This window comes from Pantherophis guttatus, chromosome 18 (assembly GCF_059756535.1).
Source record: "Pantherophis guttatus breed Tessera chromosome 18, ASM5975653v1, whole genome shotgun sequence".
Classification (NCBI taxonomy): Eukaryota; Metazoa; Chordata; class Lepidosauria; order Squamata; family Colubridae; genus Pantherophis; species Pantherophis guttatus.
Window position 1 is genome coordinate 13,699,227 of NC_142080.1, and position 18,977 is coordinate 13,718,203.

Sequence of the window (18,977 nt, forward strand, 5' to 3'; positions counted from 1 at the left end):
GAATGGGGCCGAGCTGAAGCATGCCCGCTCACTTGCTCCGAGATTCTGCATGCAAAGACAATGTAGAGTGAACGGGGACCTGTCAGCTTCACCTGGGCCTTTGCACCTGTCCTGCAAGGCTTCAATCTGCACTGCAGCTTCATCTGAACGCAATGACATCCTGATGAGTGGCATTTCATTCCCATGCCACTCATGCCAGTTTTGTACCCAGAGCAGCCTCCTTGCGTGCAACTCCCCTCTTGTATGCACCGACGTCTCTAGGGTTATTCCCCTCCTCACCGGGCCGGAACCAAGCAGCCCCACCCTGGCGTTCAGCAGCACGAAAATGTTTTCTGGCCAACCAAGGAATCGGAGGAGGACCACGAGGGGGGTTTCATTGGCCCTGAGTCAGCAAAGGCTCCGGGCTGCTCCCTGTCCGGATGCAGCTGCCCGGATACACTGCCCCACCTGCAGGGGAGGGTGAGGAGGTGCCCCATCCCAGCACACCAGCCAAGCCATTTTCTATGCATTCTTTTCGGGAGCCAGAAAGACTGAGCAATTCCCTGGCTTCACGGGGCTTTTTTCACTGGAAACCCCTCATGGATACCACACATTCTGACAGTCTCACATCTATTCTACTGGGATAGATAGATAGATAGATGTATATCTGAATATATAGATATAGATATATATATTCAGATATGTTTATTCCAGGAGAAGACAAAAGAAATGTGGGGCAGGGTCACCGAGCAACTCAGTCCTTTCTGGGGGGCAGGGGATGGGGGGAGGCAGGTCTCCACTTCTGCTGATGTAGATAAGAGGGGGGGTTGAAGTTTGGGGGCAAGGCAGGAAGTGATGCTGGGGCTCCCCAGGGGTTCTTGGGGTTAGGTGTTCTTGGCAGAGTGTAGTCTGTTTTGTAATTCACGTGAGAACATTTTGGGTCAATGTTGGGTTACTTTATTACAGGTGAGGGAGGTTTTGCTGCCAGGCAGTTGTAATCAATATCTGGCCCTTATACAGGGCGCAGGGGGCATGGAAGGACCGTGTGCCCAGAAGGGGAGGTGAATTAGCCCCTTTCCTCCCGTTCCCCCCTGTTATCTCCTGAGTAAGATGGAAAGTTGAAACAACCTTTCCACCATATTCACCCATGATGAATATATTAGAATATGTCCCCTTCTAAAGAATAGATGCGAATATAAAATCCACCTGATTAAAACTGGAGGGGTAAGGAACCAGGCTGGTCTTGTCCTTCTCAATGTTTAAAAAAAGAATAACATTTTTTCATCCCAATAATCTTTTATCATATATATATATATATATATATATATATATGATGTAGCACCTCTAGTTTAATAGCAGTATTTTAACTCCCATCTTTATGTGTATGTGTGTGTGTGTATGTATATGTATATATATGTATATATATATATATATATGTATATGTATATATATATATATTCTGCCCACTTGTCCTTGTTATTTTTAATGTTGAGAGAGAGAGACAGAGAAAAGAAAGATAGAAAAAGAAAGAAAGAAAGAAAGAAAGAAAGAAAGAAAGAAAGAAATTGACCAGAGTTGCATACCCTCTCCGGCAAAACCATGATCAATCTTTATTGATACATACATATATATATTCGTATGTATGTATGTATATATATACATACACTTATCAAATAAGAAAATGCCCATGACCTTAATTTTTGCTCTGACTTGTATCTTCCTTGATAGGTAGACAGAGATCTCTTGTTGGTCTGATTCACCAGCAATAAAAGGAAGAAAAATGGATGAGATCTTATTTTCTCCAGGTAATCCTTCCAGTAGGATCAGGGGAGCTCATGGAAACCTGGGAAATTATCAGTTCAGTCCCTGCACCAAAATGTCTTGCCTCCCAACTGCCCCACCCCCCACACAAAAGACCGAGCTGCAGCAGAGATGGTACCAGGAGATCCACCTGAGCCCTGGGGGGCAGCTCAGCACCAGGTGAAAGGATGCCAGTCCCCAGGAATGGCATCAACCGACCCTCCGCTTGGCTAGTCTTTGAGTAAGCAGCCAAAAGCTTTCCCCAGCCCTTGCTGCCCCCATCGCTGCTGCCAGCTTGGGGCATTCAGAAGACCTTGCTTTCCCTAGCACGAATTTGGTCTCTTCCTGTGTGATGGGAGCCTGTTTTCTGGAGAACCAAAACGGGGGATTTGGGAATCAAGACATTGCCTGTTGCTGGCTGACCTCAAGAACACTTCCCAGAATTCCTTGGAGGAAGCCATGCCTGCTGCTTCACCAGCGCAAGGGGGTCGGGGGTGTAGATGTCATCTGAGCAGACCACCAACCTCCCAAGTGCCAGCCTGTCCAGCGCCTGAGGAAGCTTGGTCACTCACCAACCCTGCTTTGGCAACACCATGCGGGCCTCAGCCAAGCATGTGCCAAGCTGTGATTGGGGGGGATCCTGGGCACCCAACCAAACCAGTGGTGGTTACCCCAAGTTCTGGCTGGTTCTACTGTGTAGGGATGGTGACATCCAGAGCCTATGGCAACCTTGCAGGAAGGTCCCAGTGCTGAGGCTTGGAGGGGGGTAAGTTTTTTTGCTGTGCCTTTCATGGCATCCTTTTTTAAGAAAGACCATCAACCGCAGAGTAGATTTTAACCAGTTCAGTAGGGCTAAGCTCTCTTGCCAAACCATAACAGAAGTCATTATATTTTATAATAACTGAATCGGAAGTACTGAAATGAAGTCTCCTGCCTTGGATAGGTTGGACTAGAAGACCTCCATGGTCGCTTCCAGCCTTGGGATTCTATGTTTCTAAGTCCAAACCTCAAAGCTTCAAATTTTCAAAGGAGCCCAGGCCTGGTTGGCATTGCCCCAAACCCCCAACACACCCTCAGGAGACAAAGGGGAGGGGTGGAAACAGAACTTTTCAAATAAAAATCTAGTTTTCTGGAATTTATCCGTCTTTAATGGAGAACTTACAGAATATCGAATGACAGAGTTAGAAGGGAACTTGGTGGGCTTCTAGTCCAAACTCTTGCCCGAGCAGGAGACCCTGTATTATTCTGTTCAACCTCTTCCTAAATGGGGAATTTAAAATTCAGGAAACCACTAAGGTTGTCACATTAAGAACCAAAATTCATAATTTGGCATTTAGATTTTTGAGAATGTTTTTTCAGATCTTCACAGATTGATACTTTCTTTATCAGCAATTTATCAACAGAAAAAAAAAAACTTTTGGGATATTTATTGTTTGCTTTTCATTCTTGTCAAATAACTAGCAACTTTAAAAAATAGGGTCTCATCCAGTTAAAGGAATATTCATTGCTTTTTTTAACTGAATGAGCAGCTATTTCAATCCATTGCATCTGCAGAAATTATTATCTGAGAGAAAAGTAGCACCGGGGCTGTTTTTTATATTCTACAAAATGCCTTATGCCAGCAATACTCTAAAGCAATGTTTCTCCTTCTTGGTCACTTTAAAATAGGTGGATTTCAACTCCCAGAATTCCCCAGCCAGCTGTGCTGTGTGCTGTGCTGGCTGGGGAATCCTGGGAGTTGAAGTCCACCTATCTTAAAGTGACCAAGAGGGAGAAACCCTGCCTTAAACAGAGGTGCTTTATGCTATGTTCTCTCCAATATAGACCAGAAAAACCTTGTTAGTTTTTTAAACTCTTGTATACAAATCCATTTTAAAGTGGCTCAGGACTTCTTTGAGTCAAAGCTTGATTTCTGATGGTCGCATGGGACATTTTACCTGTTTGGTTGGAGAAGAATCTGGAAGTGGCCACCTGGGGACGCCTTGGGCCACATTTTTTTCACTCTCCTGCTCTCCCATCCCCAAAGCCACCCAGAGCTGGACAGTCCCAGCTAACCAGGAGCTGCCACTGCTTGCTGTGACCAAAACGAATGCAAGTCATGTCCAATTTGTTGAATTCATTTTTTAAAAAACTGTTGCCCTAGCTCTGACGTACAGGTAGACCTCGACTTATGACCTCAACTGGGACCAGAATTTCGGTTGCTAAATAATGGTTTGCCACAATCATTAGGTGAATAACTGCAGTCATTAAGCGAATAAATGCTAACACGGTTGTTAAGCGAATGTGATTCCCTCCGTTGACTTCCTTTGTCAGAAGCTGGCGGGAGAAGGTCTCAGGGAGTTATCGCACGTGACCCTGGGACATTGCAAGTGGCACAAATACACGCTGGTTCCCAAGTGCCCGAATTCTGATCACGCGGCTATGGGAATGTTGCCACAGTCAAAAGTGCAAGGATCTGTTGTAAGTCACTTTTTTCAGTGCTGTTGTAATTTTGAATGGTCACTAAATGAATAGTTGTAAGTTGAGGACTGCCTGTGCGACCATTTGCTTAACTGTGATGTGACTCTTTCTTACAAGCTTTGGAGCAGCTTTCAATCTTCAGCCATTTCAAACTTTGGGTTATAGAACACAGGAAACCCGTCTTTTCAGCTCTGGCTGAAGGGTTTTTCATCCTTGACGTCTGCATTGGTTTGGGGTGCGTTCTTTGAAAATAATGCCAAGTTATGTAAGGTTTGAAACCAGAGGAATCGGTGTGTTTCTATAAAAGGGAGAGGTATTTCCAATTGTCATACTGTGATAAAGGTTTCACTGATATTAAATATATAGAAAATAGTATTATTATAATGCATTTAATGTTAAGAAATAAATTCGGATTTATATTTTAACAAGGGGATATGATCAAAATTACTGTCCTGTCCATAATCTAGTTGCAGAAATATTTTTTTGCTAAGGGGGAATACCTACATTGTCTCTCCCCCACACACACCCCTCGCTCATTCTCAGATGCAATTTTAAAATATCCAACAATACAAAGGCTCTGACTGTTAATTCTCTTGAATCAAATCAACAGCAACAAATATTACCAATTTTGTTCCATTCATTTTTTTTCCCTTGATGATGTTCATTTACATGCTTAATTGTTTGAGATTTTTTTCCTAATAGGTGGGGGGAGATGAAAAAAATTAAATCATTTCTTTATAATTTAATATTCTATTTTAATAAATGCATTTATTACATATAAATGTAGTAAGGAACTGGGCTAAATAAAAATACTTTTTATTAGGTAATTTATTATAAGGGAAAAGGATATTTTATTTTATGATAAAGTGATCCTTAAAAAGACTAGAAAGTTTAGAATATATGTAGGTTAAAAATACATTTGTATCCAGAGTATTGCTTAAAAAGTGTTTTTAATATATGTTTCTTTTCCCCCCTTCCTTTTGTGCGTGCGTGCGTGTGTGTATCTGTATAAGTGAATAGTTATGATAAAAGTAGCCGTTCCCAGAAATTAAAATGCTATCGCAAAAGTTGTATGTTAAAATAATTAAAAATGGCAAACATTAGGAATTGGACAAAGGCAGTGCCACTTTTAGCAATGCAAGTTGTTGTTTCTGACTTAAGATGCTCTAACTGCAAAGGGACTGGGGGAGGGGCGTCCCAATGAATCCTCCGTCCTGGGGTTGACTGCTCTTCAGTCCTGCATGAGCCGACGCTGAGGAGGAAGCCCACCTCAACCAAGCAGGGGGAGCCAAAGGCAGGGCCAGGCCCAAGGACCACTGGCCAGCCTCTTCCTGCAGGGATTGCCAGGAGGCTCCCGGTTGTCCTGGAGTGGACAATTGTGGTGTCTCCACAAATGAAGCCGTCCAGAGGGGAAGTCCCTTCCAGGGGGACCTTCCAGATTCTCAGCCGTAGCAGTGACTAGAAGGGGAGAGCTAGAAGCCCTTTTGTTCTTCAGGAGTTTAACAACATCAGCAGTTCTTTCCTTTTTTTCCCAGGACAGATCCGGGTCTTGTTTTACTCGAGATTAAATGATTTCCATTGGCATTTGCTCTCCAGCCCCGCTGAGGAGAGAATCTGTCCCCAAGATTGGGCTAGGAAGAGCCAGGCTGGTGAGCCGCCTTCCCAGAAGACTGGCGAGGATGCCCGGGATCTGGGGTTGAGCTGGGGAGACAGGCACGGGCATTAAGCCAGGGTGTTTGTACGGAGGAGAGAGGGGGTCTCACCCCCTCAGAGACACTCCAGATGAGGCTTTGTGGGGCAGGTTTTATCAGGGAGACTGGCTTTCATCTAAAGTTCTCCCGTTTTCCGATTCTTTTTTCCCTCTTTTTTTGAAATCAAGAGGGAAAAGAAAGAATGGCTCCACAGAATTCTCTGGATGGAAGCGTCTCTCGATTTCAATCACGGCAATTCCAAGTTCCTCTTTGTTTTAGGACAGGAATATTTCTGGCTCTTTCTGCTTGTAGTGTCCCAGCTGAACTCCAGCAGCCTTTTTTTTAACCAAAAAGAGAGAGAAAGAGAAAAGGAATAGCTAAGTATATATAAAAAAGAAAAATCTTTCTAAAAGTATAAGCTTTCTAATGTATTTCTTATAATCCTATAGAAAATGATAAAAATGAATAGTAGATGCTATCCATATAAAATATAAGAAAATTGATAATCCCAGACTGAGTGGAATGTAAAATAAACTCATAATCACAGCAAGTTTTTTGTTCTTTCTTTGGTTCGGTTTAATTTCCCAGCTGCTCTTTTACTCTTTGGCTGAAATTTGATCCCCACTATTGCAACTTTCTGTCAGTCTAAGCTATAATGTTATTTTTTTACAGAATGGGAAAATTATGAGATCTGATAATATGTATTTTTTAAAAAGAAGAAACCTTTTTTTTATTGTTGGTCTTTTAAAGTGTATCCATGGAACACAATACCAGACAAATACTAGTCTTTATACTTTTAAATTTAGACTTCCTGTACTATGCTAGGAAGCTGTCTTTTTTTAAAAATGCAACTGAAATAGGAGAATGAGATTTTTAAAGGTTTCTTGAAAGATAAATCATTGTTTTCCTTGGAAGAAAAAAGAAAAAGTTAAGGAAGAATATTCTCAAAAGTACAAAAGAAGTTTGGAAGATTTATCAAAACAATTTCCATATGTAAATCAAATAAATAACCATAAGCAACGTGATAGATAGAAAGCACTAGGGAAGCCAGTTTCTGGACGGCTGTCTCTGGAGTATGGTGAAGGAAATCTAGTTGGTGGCCATTAACGGCTAAAAGTTCACCTGTTTTGTATGTGTGAAATGGAAGGACCTTTGATCATCCCAGCTTGGACACCAGCAGGTGGAACTTTGTTATACCATCTTGACTTTTTTGCCTGTATCCTGTAGATTTCTTGCCTCTGAAGGAAGGTTGGGCTAGTATTCTCCACCCGTTCCCGCCTGTTTTCATTCTTGCTGAATATGCAGCAGCCAAAACAAATTCCCCTGGAATAATCTGGAATAAAACTGGCTCATCCCAAAGTGAAACTGCCAAGAAACCCTGGAGGACAGAGACCTTCGGGGTCTCTGTGCAGGAGACCAAGGCTCCAGCTCAGTCAGCGTGCTTAGCGTTCCTTCCCCTGTGCAGCAAGGGGTCTTGAATGGGCAGCTGCCCCCCACCCCCACCCCACCCCGGTCCTTTTGGTCACTCTCTTTCCCAGCTACTCTTCCAACCTCAGCCAGCTCTCCAGGGCAAAACTCTGGTCGTCCTCTAGAGAAATAAAACAGGATCTCCACCTACAGAAATTCAGCATCCTCTTCACTTTAATCTCATCCCTCTTTTGTGCCAGGTCTTTGATCACCCACATCCTTGGGGAAGGAAGCCACTCTAGCCAGCCAACTTGCAGAGAGGGGAAGAGGCAGCATTTGGACATGTTTAAGGGATTAGTGAGGATGTGAAGGGTCAGCTGGGCGTTTCTGATTAAGCTCCTGCCCTGCAAAGGAGTGTATATTAAATATTCCAGAAAAGGAGGGCTGGGCCTCTGATCGGGCGGGGGGGTGTAGGGCATTGCCCTTTCTCCATTTCCTCCACCTTTTCGACCAGGAGAACCATAGAGTAGCTGGATCTGTTGCCTCTGCGCCACAGAGGAGGAATAAGAATTCATCACTGTATGAATATGTTACATATTACATATTACATTACATGTTACATACTTGTTGTAATATTACATATTACAACAAATAATAACACAGATAAAACAAATAGCTGTTACTCTTATTAGAATAATTTTGACTGAAAGCTTCTGTGCCCTTTTCTTGTTCTGCTGTAAAAGAATCTTTCCAAAATTGAGGGTCACCTCCTGCACCTCAAGGGGGGACCTGTCCGTTTCCAATTCTTTCTCACCCTGGATGTGGTCAGTCCACCTGAGCTGGAAGCATCCGATTCGTGCTTCTTTTACCTTTGATGTTGCTGTTTGGTTACCAGTTCCTCCTTTCTTGCCCGGACTCCAACTTCAAGCCAGTCATGAGTCAGTGTGAGCCTGGAGTCCCTTGCTGGCCCTGTGTGAAGGCCGCCTGCCCTGGTACCCCGCAGTATAGCCCCCCTTCTCTTATCACCGAGGGTCCCTTGCCCTCTCTCTCCTCTGGAGGCAAGTGGAGAATCCTCCCCTCTTAAAAGGGACTTGCAAGATCAGCAGGCCCCCTCCCCTCCAAGCCACCATTTGTTTCCATTTATTTTTACCTCGTTTTGTTATTTCTGTTTGATACTTGAACTCTAATAACAATAATGCCAGGACTGACTTTCAGGTGCACTTTAGAGTTACCTCACTAATCTCCACTGGTTTCAAGCCACTCTTCTAATCACTAGCATTTTTCCTCAAAAGAGTCTTTTTACAAAGGTGCTGAGAATTTTTTTCAAATCTTGAATGGTGGTTCTAAAGCTGCCAAAATTGCATTTGAGGAAAAGTCATGTTGCAGGAAACTGGTGTATCTGTGTAGAGTAGATTTATTTCTAACAGCAATCCTTGCTTTGAGTCAAGGTAACATGGAATGTTTTCCTATCCATCCTTAGAAGCAGACAGAATATTCACTTTTCAAGAAGCAGATCATGGTTCTTGGGGAAGACTTGAGCATTGATTTCATTGTTTAATACTGTTAGAAATCCAGGATCTGTTTCCTTGAGTAGAGAATCTTACTGACTTCTGTTCAGTTCCAATATGCAGCTACATGGAGTTTTCTCCAGCTGTGGAACGAAAAGAGATTCTCAAAATCTCAAAGCAATATTTCACCTTCCAGATCACCAGGGAAAACTCAGATTCTGTTGGGACCTGTGTGTGTTGTAAACTGACCGGGTCCAGATTCAGTGGAGGACATAGAAGTTGAGGCAAGGCAGTTTCTGAACCAAACTGGAACAGACAGGTTTTGCTTGGGGCATTAAGAGATCAAAGCAGAAAGATTCAAAGTCCTTCTGTTTGGGGTAAAGCTGAATAACTGAGATTTGGAAGTTACTTTTGATATGATAGCAACATTCAGTTCCTAGATTAGAGGCATCTTCTTCCTGGTGACCAAGGAGAAGGAGTCTATCTGAAAGATTGTAGAGATGGCTTTATAGTGTTCCTTCAGGATCAGGTTGACTGCACAAATGGAGAGCCCTCCACTACCTCTTGTCTTCTGGAGCAGCTGATCCAACACACTTGGAGGGGAATCTGCACTCTGAATGTCCTGGACACTTGGAGTGGAGATATAGTTCTCCTTCCAAATGGAAGGATGATTGAACTTATATTATAGAGTTCTTCCATGATCCTTCAGAAGCAATCTTCACAAAACATTTCTCAGGACATTTTGCTGAGAGCTACAAAAGAGGGACACAAACACATCATTTTTGGTGGTTCATAAAACAGCCATGGTCTCTCTAGTCCAGACTGATATCTTGTAGGAAAGCCATCCAGATATCTTCAACAGATCTGGAGCACACGAGGTAGGGAAGGAAACAGCCTGACAGAGTAAATCAGTTTCCATACGCTTCCCCTTAAATACCTAATTGTAAGTAGAAAACCTAATACTGCTATAAAAATAGAATCCTTACCAACCTCCTGAGGGGGAGGGCATCTACGTTTGAGGTAAACCATCTTCTCTAGGTGTCCATGGAAGAAAAACCTCTGCACCTGAAATCACATTTTCATTGGAGGAATGGGAAGTTTGCTGTTCAGTTTAGGGTGTCAAATTTACTGGTTAGGAATGGGCTGAAATCTTGAAATTCTTCAGGTTATGGGGTTTAGGCATTGATTCCATTCAGTGTGATGGAAGGTTATTTCCCATAATTCCCAGTCAGCAGTTGGTTGGCTGTGGATTTTGGGAGTTGTAGCCCAACACCTAAAAACCAGAGTTGTTGTAGGTTAAATAAGGACTATTGTGGACTTAAACATTTTTTTCTGTTAATATGATGTTGAAATGTTTTTCTAATTCACATATGTATTTAATATTCATGGTTCACTTTGTATTCCTATGATGCTAGGTGTTTCTAGCTCATTCTTTGTTAAAATATTGGAATTTCTTTAACATAGGAAACTTTTAGTCAATTTTGGACGCTGATCATACATTCCTGGCAGGATTCAGATTTTATTTTGTTTTTGATTCCATCTCTCCTCTCTCTATATAAAAATGAAAAGAAAAAAAAGATAGAACAAGGAGGAGGAGGAGGAGGAGGAGGAGGAGGAGGAGGAGGAGGAGGAGGAGAAGAAGAAGAAGAAGAAGAAGAAGAAGAAGAAGAAGAAGAAGAAGAATTGTTGTTGTTGAGGCATATAGTGAAAAAAGATTTTTAAAAAGTTAAAATTTTAAAAAGATAATGATGTTGCACAACTTGTAGGAAAACAAAGAAGGGAAAAGGTTATTGTATTAAATGTGCTAAATTACATTAAGAACTTAATTTTATTAAAGTATTGTTACTTAAGAAACACACAGTGTGGACTCAATTCATTTCTGGAGGAACTGGACATGTTTGTAAAAATAAAGCCGATTTCTGACTTTCCCTCCTGTGAGGCATAACCCCCCTCCCCATTTGTATGGTTGACCCAATGCAATAATAGCTCCTACAAGTGAGATGACTGACATCTGCTTGCTGTATTCATGGTGGTCTACTCACCACTCCTGTCCTGGGTCGAAGTATAGAATCCAAGGGTTGGAAGGGACCTTGGGATCTTCTAGTCCAACCCCCTCCCTGTTCTCTCCCTATGGAGCCTGACCTTCTGAATGAAATTTGTTTATTATTTTATCTGTGTGCTTTATCACCACCTGAATGTGACTGGTTTGCAGATTTTTTAAAGAGAGTACCAATCATGCTACAAAAACAGATAACAATAAATCATAATAATAACAGCAGAAATTAGCTCTGTGACTGATCCTAATGGTTCTTCCAGAAAATCCAGGTTTCACCAGCTGGGTTTCCGCAAAGAGAGCGGAAGGTCCAGGAGATCTCTCAAGATGTGTCTCCTCTCTCTGTAGCAGGAGCCCCATTGAGGGTCCAATTAATAACTGTTCCATTTTGTTTCGGTTGAGTCTGTTTTTAACTCATGCAGACCCAGACAGCCAGCAGGCACCGTCAGAAATTCCACTTCCTCCCCCAGGCCCAGGATGGAGATGGACCACTGACTAACACCATCATATTGAGGATACCTGCCTCAAAGAGCCCTGGTGGCGCAGCAGACTAAAGCCCTGTTATTAACATCAGCTGCCTGCAATTACTGCAAGTTCAAATCTCACCAGGCTCAAGGTTAACTCAGCCTTCAATCCTTTCTAAGGTAGGTAAAATGAGGACCCAGATTGTGGGGGCAAAAAGATGACTTTGTATAAATATATACAAAAGGATGAAGGCTATTGCTTAACGCATTGTAAGCCGCCCTGAGTCTCCGGAGAAGGGCAGCATATAAATCAAATTAAAAAAAAAAGGTTTCCTGCAATGGTTAAATAAAATTTATTTATTTATTTATTTATTCAATTTATATGCTGCCCTTCTCCGACCACTTAGGGTGGCTTACAATGCACTTACAATTTGGGGGTGGGGAGAACGAAATTGCTAGTTGCTCCTTAATGAGGCAACTGGACACCTGACCACTCCACCAGTTGCACCCACCTTCTCAGGCAGGAATAGAAACATGGCCACAAGCATGGCCAGCTCGTATCGGGGGTGCCTGTGGTGGCTCGAGCGCTCTGCCAGAGAAAGTGCCCATTTATTTATTAGTTCAATTTATATGCCGCCTTTCCCCGGAGACTCAGGCTGGCCCATGGCCCTCCTGAGCTCCGTTTTTGCTGGCAGAGGGTTGCAAGAGGCCGTTGCAGCCGAAAATGGAGCACAGGACCCGTTTTTGCCAGCAAAGGCACCGTGGGCTGGTCCTTTGCTGTTTCCAGGACAGTCCCATGGGCCAGATCCAGCCCCCAGCCTTGAGTTTGACACCCTTGATCTAAACTGTTTAAATAAATTATTCTCCTCTCCAGATCCCATCACAGGTCATTCATGAGAACGTCAAGCTGCTATGGGTTCTGGTAAGCCATATCCTCTACAATCTTCTCTGTCTGAAGCACCATCTTTTTCTCAACAATCTTCTTCCAAAAGGGGTGTTTTTGTTTTGTTTTTTTAATTTGATTTATATGCCGCCCTTCTCCGGAGACTCAGGGCGGCTTACAATGCGTTAAGCAATAGCCTTCATACTTTTGTATATTTTTATACAAAGTCAGCTTATTGCCCCCACAAACTGGGTCCTCATTTCACCTACCTTAGAAAGGATGGAAGGCTGAGTCAACCTTGAGCCTGGTAAGATTCGAACTTGCAGTAATTGCAGGCAGCTGCAATTTTGATTGTTGTTGACCAGTTGTCCGAGATCCAAGAGAGTTGCTGGACCAGGGCCTGATTCAGGCTTCTAGAACCTTCCGTCTCATCACAAAAGCACTGACACTCTTCAAGGTATTTGAGGAGTGGAATCTCATCCTCCTCAGCCGTCTCTTCTCAGTGCTAAACGTCCCAGCTCTCTTGAGGCCAAATGTCCTCAGCTAAAACTATTCCATTCTCTTCTAATGATTGCAGGCTTCTCCCTCAGATTCTGCTCAACACAGCAGGAAGATGCTTCCCTCACTGTGGTCGAAGCTCATTCCAGCAGAATGTTGACTTGTCTCATTCCCAGCCCTTTGGGGAGGCCACTTAAATGGCTCTTTACTGGTTCTATGCTTATAGCAGTGTTTTCTCCATAGTATAGTATTTAATAGTAGTGTGAAGAATTTTCCATGCCTCATTGACAGTAATGGTTCCTGCTGGCTATTTGAGAAGCCTACAGTCATGGACTCCTAGCTTTTGGGTGCTACAAACTTCTGCCTGTGGTTCTTGCACTTGGGCTGCCCAAGTAAGGTCTTCCCAGCCTAACCCAACACCCTCTCCTCATATCTGCCAGCTGGAATATTTGGAGTTTTAGACCATGCTCAGAAGCAGCCTGAGTGACCAGACACCAGCACAAGCATCTCAGTTGTGGTGGTTGCTCACTTGGTCTTGCAGCTAGATCTTTCTTCCAGGCATCAATTCACCTTATTCAACCTTATTCAGAATATAGGGCAGCCGTGGGGACACCAGAAAATTATCCCAGCATGCTTTTCTGCCTGCTTCAAGACTAAAGCAGAGGTCATTAACAGACTGGAGAGGAACAGCCGTCAGTTCCTGGTTAACCTTCTTGTCCTTTCTGGACCGGTTCTTCTTTGGCCTGGATCAATTCCAAAGCCAGAGAAGGTGATACTCAGTTTCTGAAAAGAGACCTCCTGAAGGTTTCAGACATCAAAGATGATCCCAATTAGTACAAGGAGACCCTGGTTCCCCAAAATTGTATTCAATTGAAGTGCCACCCATGGTATTTTTGGAAAAGGCTGAGGAGATTTATGGAGAAACAGAGAACTGACAGGCCCTTTCTCACCCAAGAGAGCAAGGATGCCTCTCAGGGTTTCTCTCTCTTGGTCAAAGTCAGAAACAACACAAAGGACTGGAGGGTATTTCAAGACGTGGCCAGCAAGTATTTCCTCTGGATGGGCAAGTTCAGTTCCTTGACGAAGCTGGGTCACCAATCCAGCTCTGTCTCCATGACCCAAGAAGCCTCCTTGAGAAGGTGCTTCTGCAACCCAGATATGTCCCGTCTCTCTTTAACTTTGTCCCTCCAGAGATGCTGCTGCAGTTGGCTGGGGAATTCTGGAGGTTGAAGTCCACACATCTTAAACCTGCCACAGTTGGGAAACACTGCTTTTAAAGCACTGCAGAATTGGACACAATACTCAGTGTGTGGTCTGGCCAAAACACAAACAGATTCCAAATATTTGGAAGTTGTACTTCTGTTAATGCTGACTAAAATTGTCTTTCCTTATTTTTATATTACGTTGCTAACTCATATTTGTGTGGCACTCAAGTGTCAGGCAAAATTCCCAGAATGATGTAGAATCATTCTGGGAATTTTGCAAGACAAAGTGCAAATTTATTTGTAAAGTAAAAATAAAAGGAGGGGCCCTCCAAATATTTTCCCGAAACATTCTGAAATGACTATTACGATATACCTGGAGGACACCAGGCTTGAAAAGGCTGCCTCAGCAGTGGAATCCAGTGTGGGGGTGCCTTTAAAAAAGTAAAGATGGTGGCCACAACCATGGAATTGGACCCCCACCCATTATTTTTACATTTGGTTTGATCACATAGCCACCATAGTTGCAGCCACTATCTTAACTTTTTTTTTATTTCTTCCCTGCAGGCAGGCAGACACACACACACACACACACACACACACACACACACACACACACACACACGGGCCTCAGGAATCTTATGCAGCTTTCTGAAGAATTCCTCCACCAAGTTAGATTTTGGACTGGAAAAGCAGAATTACCTGCCAACATAATGGCTCAATGAATGACTTTTCCTTGGTTAACTGAGGAAGATCTGATGGAGAAGTGTCCAGTTTCCCCAAAATCTCTCCTGCGCTGGCATGACTTGACTTGGCTTGGGAGAAGCCTCAACAAGACAGTTGAGCTAAAGAATTGTCCTGCAGGCAAGAATCAAGCAACACACAACGGTCCTGGCTGTTTAAACTCACAATTTCTACCTCCAGCCCTTCCCCTCCTCAAATCAGCAGATGCTTAGTGGTCTTAAAACCAAGAAACTGATGTCTGCTTAGAAATCTGACACCTCTGGCATGAGAGCCATTGACTTCTATCTCAAAATCTACACAAAGAAACATCAAAGCGACAGAGGAGAACTCATGACAAGATCCACTTGGAGACATTTCACGACAAAAGAAGTAGCAAGGAGGGCTGATTTGCTGCTGCAAATTCACTTATGAAATCTGGTTTCTGCCTGCAGGAGGCGTGAGAAGATCACTTGATGGCCCAAGTGATCTTTGAAATCTTTCAGATCTGTTCCAAGCTTGATGTTATATTGCCATTTTAAGGCTGGAGGGGCAGTTTTAACAGGTTGATCTACAGCTGTGATGGCTGCTTCTGCAGCAGATCCTTTTTGCCAGTCCCAGCTGATGAAGCCAGCCTGAGAAGGAAGTGGCTGCCCGTCTCCCTCTGTAAGGAAGTTTCCTAGTAGTTGAAAAATGTCTCCATTGATCCTACTGATCTCTGTGGCCTTGAACTCAAACTTAAGGACCATTCCAGCAGATAAAATTTCTAATTTACTTTTTAGACTGTTTAAACTACGCATCCCTTGCCTGCATATATCTTACTAAAGGCACTGAGGAACACAACAGGACCATCCCTACGATCCCAATCCCATCACAGCTCGTCAATCAAGAGTGATCAATACAATATTAGTCCCAAATCCAAGCTCGAATCATCCTATCTTCCTCTCAAAAATCTTCTCTGGAAACAGAAAGTGGGAGGCAGGTCAATTATTATTATTCAAGGAGAGTGATGATTTCTTGAGGAGGTGGCAGAAAAACCCTCTGACTGCACCCAACCCCATCATAGCCAAAGACGAGAGGGTTCAATCTGCAGATAGCAAAGCTAACCACAGAGAGTAGCAGCCCATTTCTCCAGGATCCACAAGTTCAAACTAATGCCAGGGAATATTGCAATATGCGGCTTCTGTCACCTTAACTGGACTTGACAGTTGGCGTCTCACTCCAGGTGATTCTTATCCTCCAGACACCGGGCAGCTTCTTTGATCAGCTATGCAGGAGATCGTCTGGCCCAGATTTTTCCAAAAAGGATCATGGGACTTTAAACAAGTTGTTAGGTAGCTATTCATAGATTCAAGAGGAGCAGGGAAGTAAGCCTCCTCATCAGCCTTACTATTTGTCGTAGGCTTCAACTTAAGCTCTTAGCGAAGTCTGCTCATGTTCCTCCTTTGTTTTACACCAACTTTGCTGCAAGTATTTTGCCTGCTGCATCTGCTCCCTGACCAGCTTTCAGTGCCCTTCAGCAGGTCAATCTAGGAGTTCCCTTGGATCAGCTGCTTGGGTCAGCTCCGGGGTGGACACCAGATCTAGAGTGCAGCCTCTGCATAAGGCAGGTCAGTGATCCTCTGGGACAAGGCCAGAGGGCCCATAAACACAGGAGCAGCTTTTCCCTTGTGTTTGGCAGCTCCAAATCCTTTTAGCAGCTCAGGCGGGGATGAAGCCACGCAGCAGGGAAGCCAAAAGACTATCAACGCCAGGTGAGGGAGGAAGGGCTGGGACACAAGACCAAAAGGGTGTGTGCTCTTCAAGAACAGCCCCCAGACTCCCACAAGAGTTTTCTTCCCTGCCCCTAATGCCCCCACCATCCTCTTTATCCCCACTTCCTTCTCATTCTCTGCCATGGGCAGGGTCCTGTTGTGCCACCCACTCCCACATTCTCTCTCAGCCTCAGGGTGCTTCTGACACCAAGGGCCCAAGCCCAGCTGCACCCGCTCCTTTCCTCCCCTCTCCCAAAACCACCTAGGCCACCTCTCCAAATCTCTTGTTCTTATTCCTGTTTCCTAATTTTGCAATGTTGACTCTCCTTCCAGGTCAGAATTTTAAGCATAGCTCAGTTTAGCTCAGTTATATGGTTTAAAGTGTGAATTCAGTCATCATGATTTATAAACAGTGGCTTACAACTTAGTACAATCTCTGAAATTTCAACAAACCACAATAAAAAAGGTGGAAAAAATAAAATAAAGGGTCTGGAGACTAAATTGTATGATGAACTAGGTATGTCTAGCGTAGCTTATTGAAAAGAAGGACTAGCTGTGACATGATAGTTGTCTTCCAATATTTGAAGGACTATCTATCCCAAGATAGATATCTATCCCCAGATGCTGCCACCAGTAGCCTCCTACCGGCCGGTACGCTCTCATAGAGAGGGGCTCCTCCGGGTGCCGTCGGCCAAACAATGTTGACTGGCGGCCCCCAGGGGGAGAGCCTTCTCTGTGGGGGCACCCGCCATCTGGAACGAGCTCCCCACAGAGATACGGAGGATCCCGGACCTGCACGCTTTCCGCCGTGCCATCAAAACATTTCTTTTCCATCAGGCTGGCCTGGCCTAATTTTTTTCCCTTTTTCCCTTTTAAAACACAAATTTTAATTTGTTTTTAATTTATTGGGGTGTTTTAAATCTGTCTTCAGCCAAATTGTTTAATTCGGTTTTATTCTGTTTTTAAATTTTGTATTTATGTGTTTTTATCTTGTGGCTGTTCACCGCCCTGAGTCCTTGGGGAGTAGGGCGGTATACAAATCAAATAAACTAAACTAAACTAAAACGAAAGAGAAGCGGGAGTCCACCAGGGGTGAAATGCTACTGGTTCGCCCGAACCGGTAATAAAAAAATGCTTTAAAAAGTAAAAAAAAAAAAGTTCCTATGATCGCACAGCACAGCTGATCGTCTGAACTTTTTTTAAACTTTTTTTTTAGCAATTTTTTACTACCAGTTTCGGGCAATAGATAGTAAAAAAATGCTTTTAAAAAGTAAAAAAAAGGGTCTGACAATCAGCTGTGCAGTGCGATCGTTTGAACTTTTTTTTTTTTTTTACTTTTTAAAGCATTTTTTTTACTACCTATTGTCTGAACTGGTATTTTTGTGTAAAGTGTGATAGTTTGTTTTTGAGCTCTCTGTGACTCTGTGAGGGTCCTGTTTGTTGCAGGAACCATTTTGTGTGAAGTCCAGCTGCTTTTGCATTGTGTGTGAGTCAGTTGTGTAGCTTTTGTGTTATTTTTGTGTAAAGTGTGATAGTTGGTTTTCCTGGTCACATGACCACCAAGCCACACCCACTCAGTCACATGACCAAGCCACACCCACCCAGTCACATGACCACCAAGCCACACCCACAGAGCCGGTAGGGAAATTTTTTGAATTTCACCACTAGAGTCAACCAGCGGTGGGTTGCCCCTGGTTCGGACTGGTTCCATAGAACCGGCAGTAAAACCGGCGGGAGGCTCCGCCCACTGACCCTGACATCATCAGAAGCGAACTGCGCATGTGCAGAAGCAAGGCGCATGCGAGAGCAAAGCAAGAGCGTGCGCACGATCCTGTTGCGAACCGGTAGTAAAGGTAAATAGAACTTACCCCTGGAGTCAACCTATCCTCCAAAGCACATGAGGGCAGGACAAGAAACAATGGATGGAAGCCTATCAAAGAGAGGTCCAACCTAGAATTAAGGAGAACTTTTCTGAGCCGCAACAATGAATCAATGGAACAGGCTTGCCTCCAGTTAGTTGTGGGTGCTCCTCCATCACTGAAGGTGATTTTTTAAAAAATAGACCTTTTGACTGGGATGATGTAAGACTCCTGCCTTGACAGGGGGCTGGACTAGAAGATCTCTCAGGTCCCTTCCAGCCCTAGGATTTTATGTTCTGAGACCCATGGTGGATGTCTCTTTCCAGCTGCAGAATTCCCAAGTCCCCATTCCACCTTGAGAGGCTCCATGCCAAGCTGAGGTTCGATCATGGGTCAAAAAGTTTTCAAGGGCTGCTTTTCTCCAGAGAAAGCCTTTTTTCTTTTTGGTTCTGCTGCAAGAATCTGCTGATACCACTTTCCTACCCAACTCTTTATGACAGGAGTCTCCAACCTTGGCAACTCTAATACTTGTGGACTTCAACTCCCAGAATTCCCCAGTCAGCTGTTCCAATCTGGAATTCTGGGAGTTGAAGTCCACATGTCTTAAAGTTACCTAGGTTGGAGAACTGCGATTTAGAATGGTGGGAACAATAAAATGCTTTTAATGCCCAGACTTAATTTTCTTTTTTTTTTTTAAAT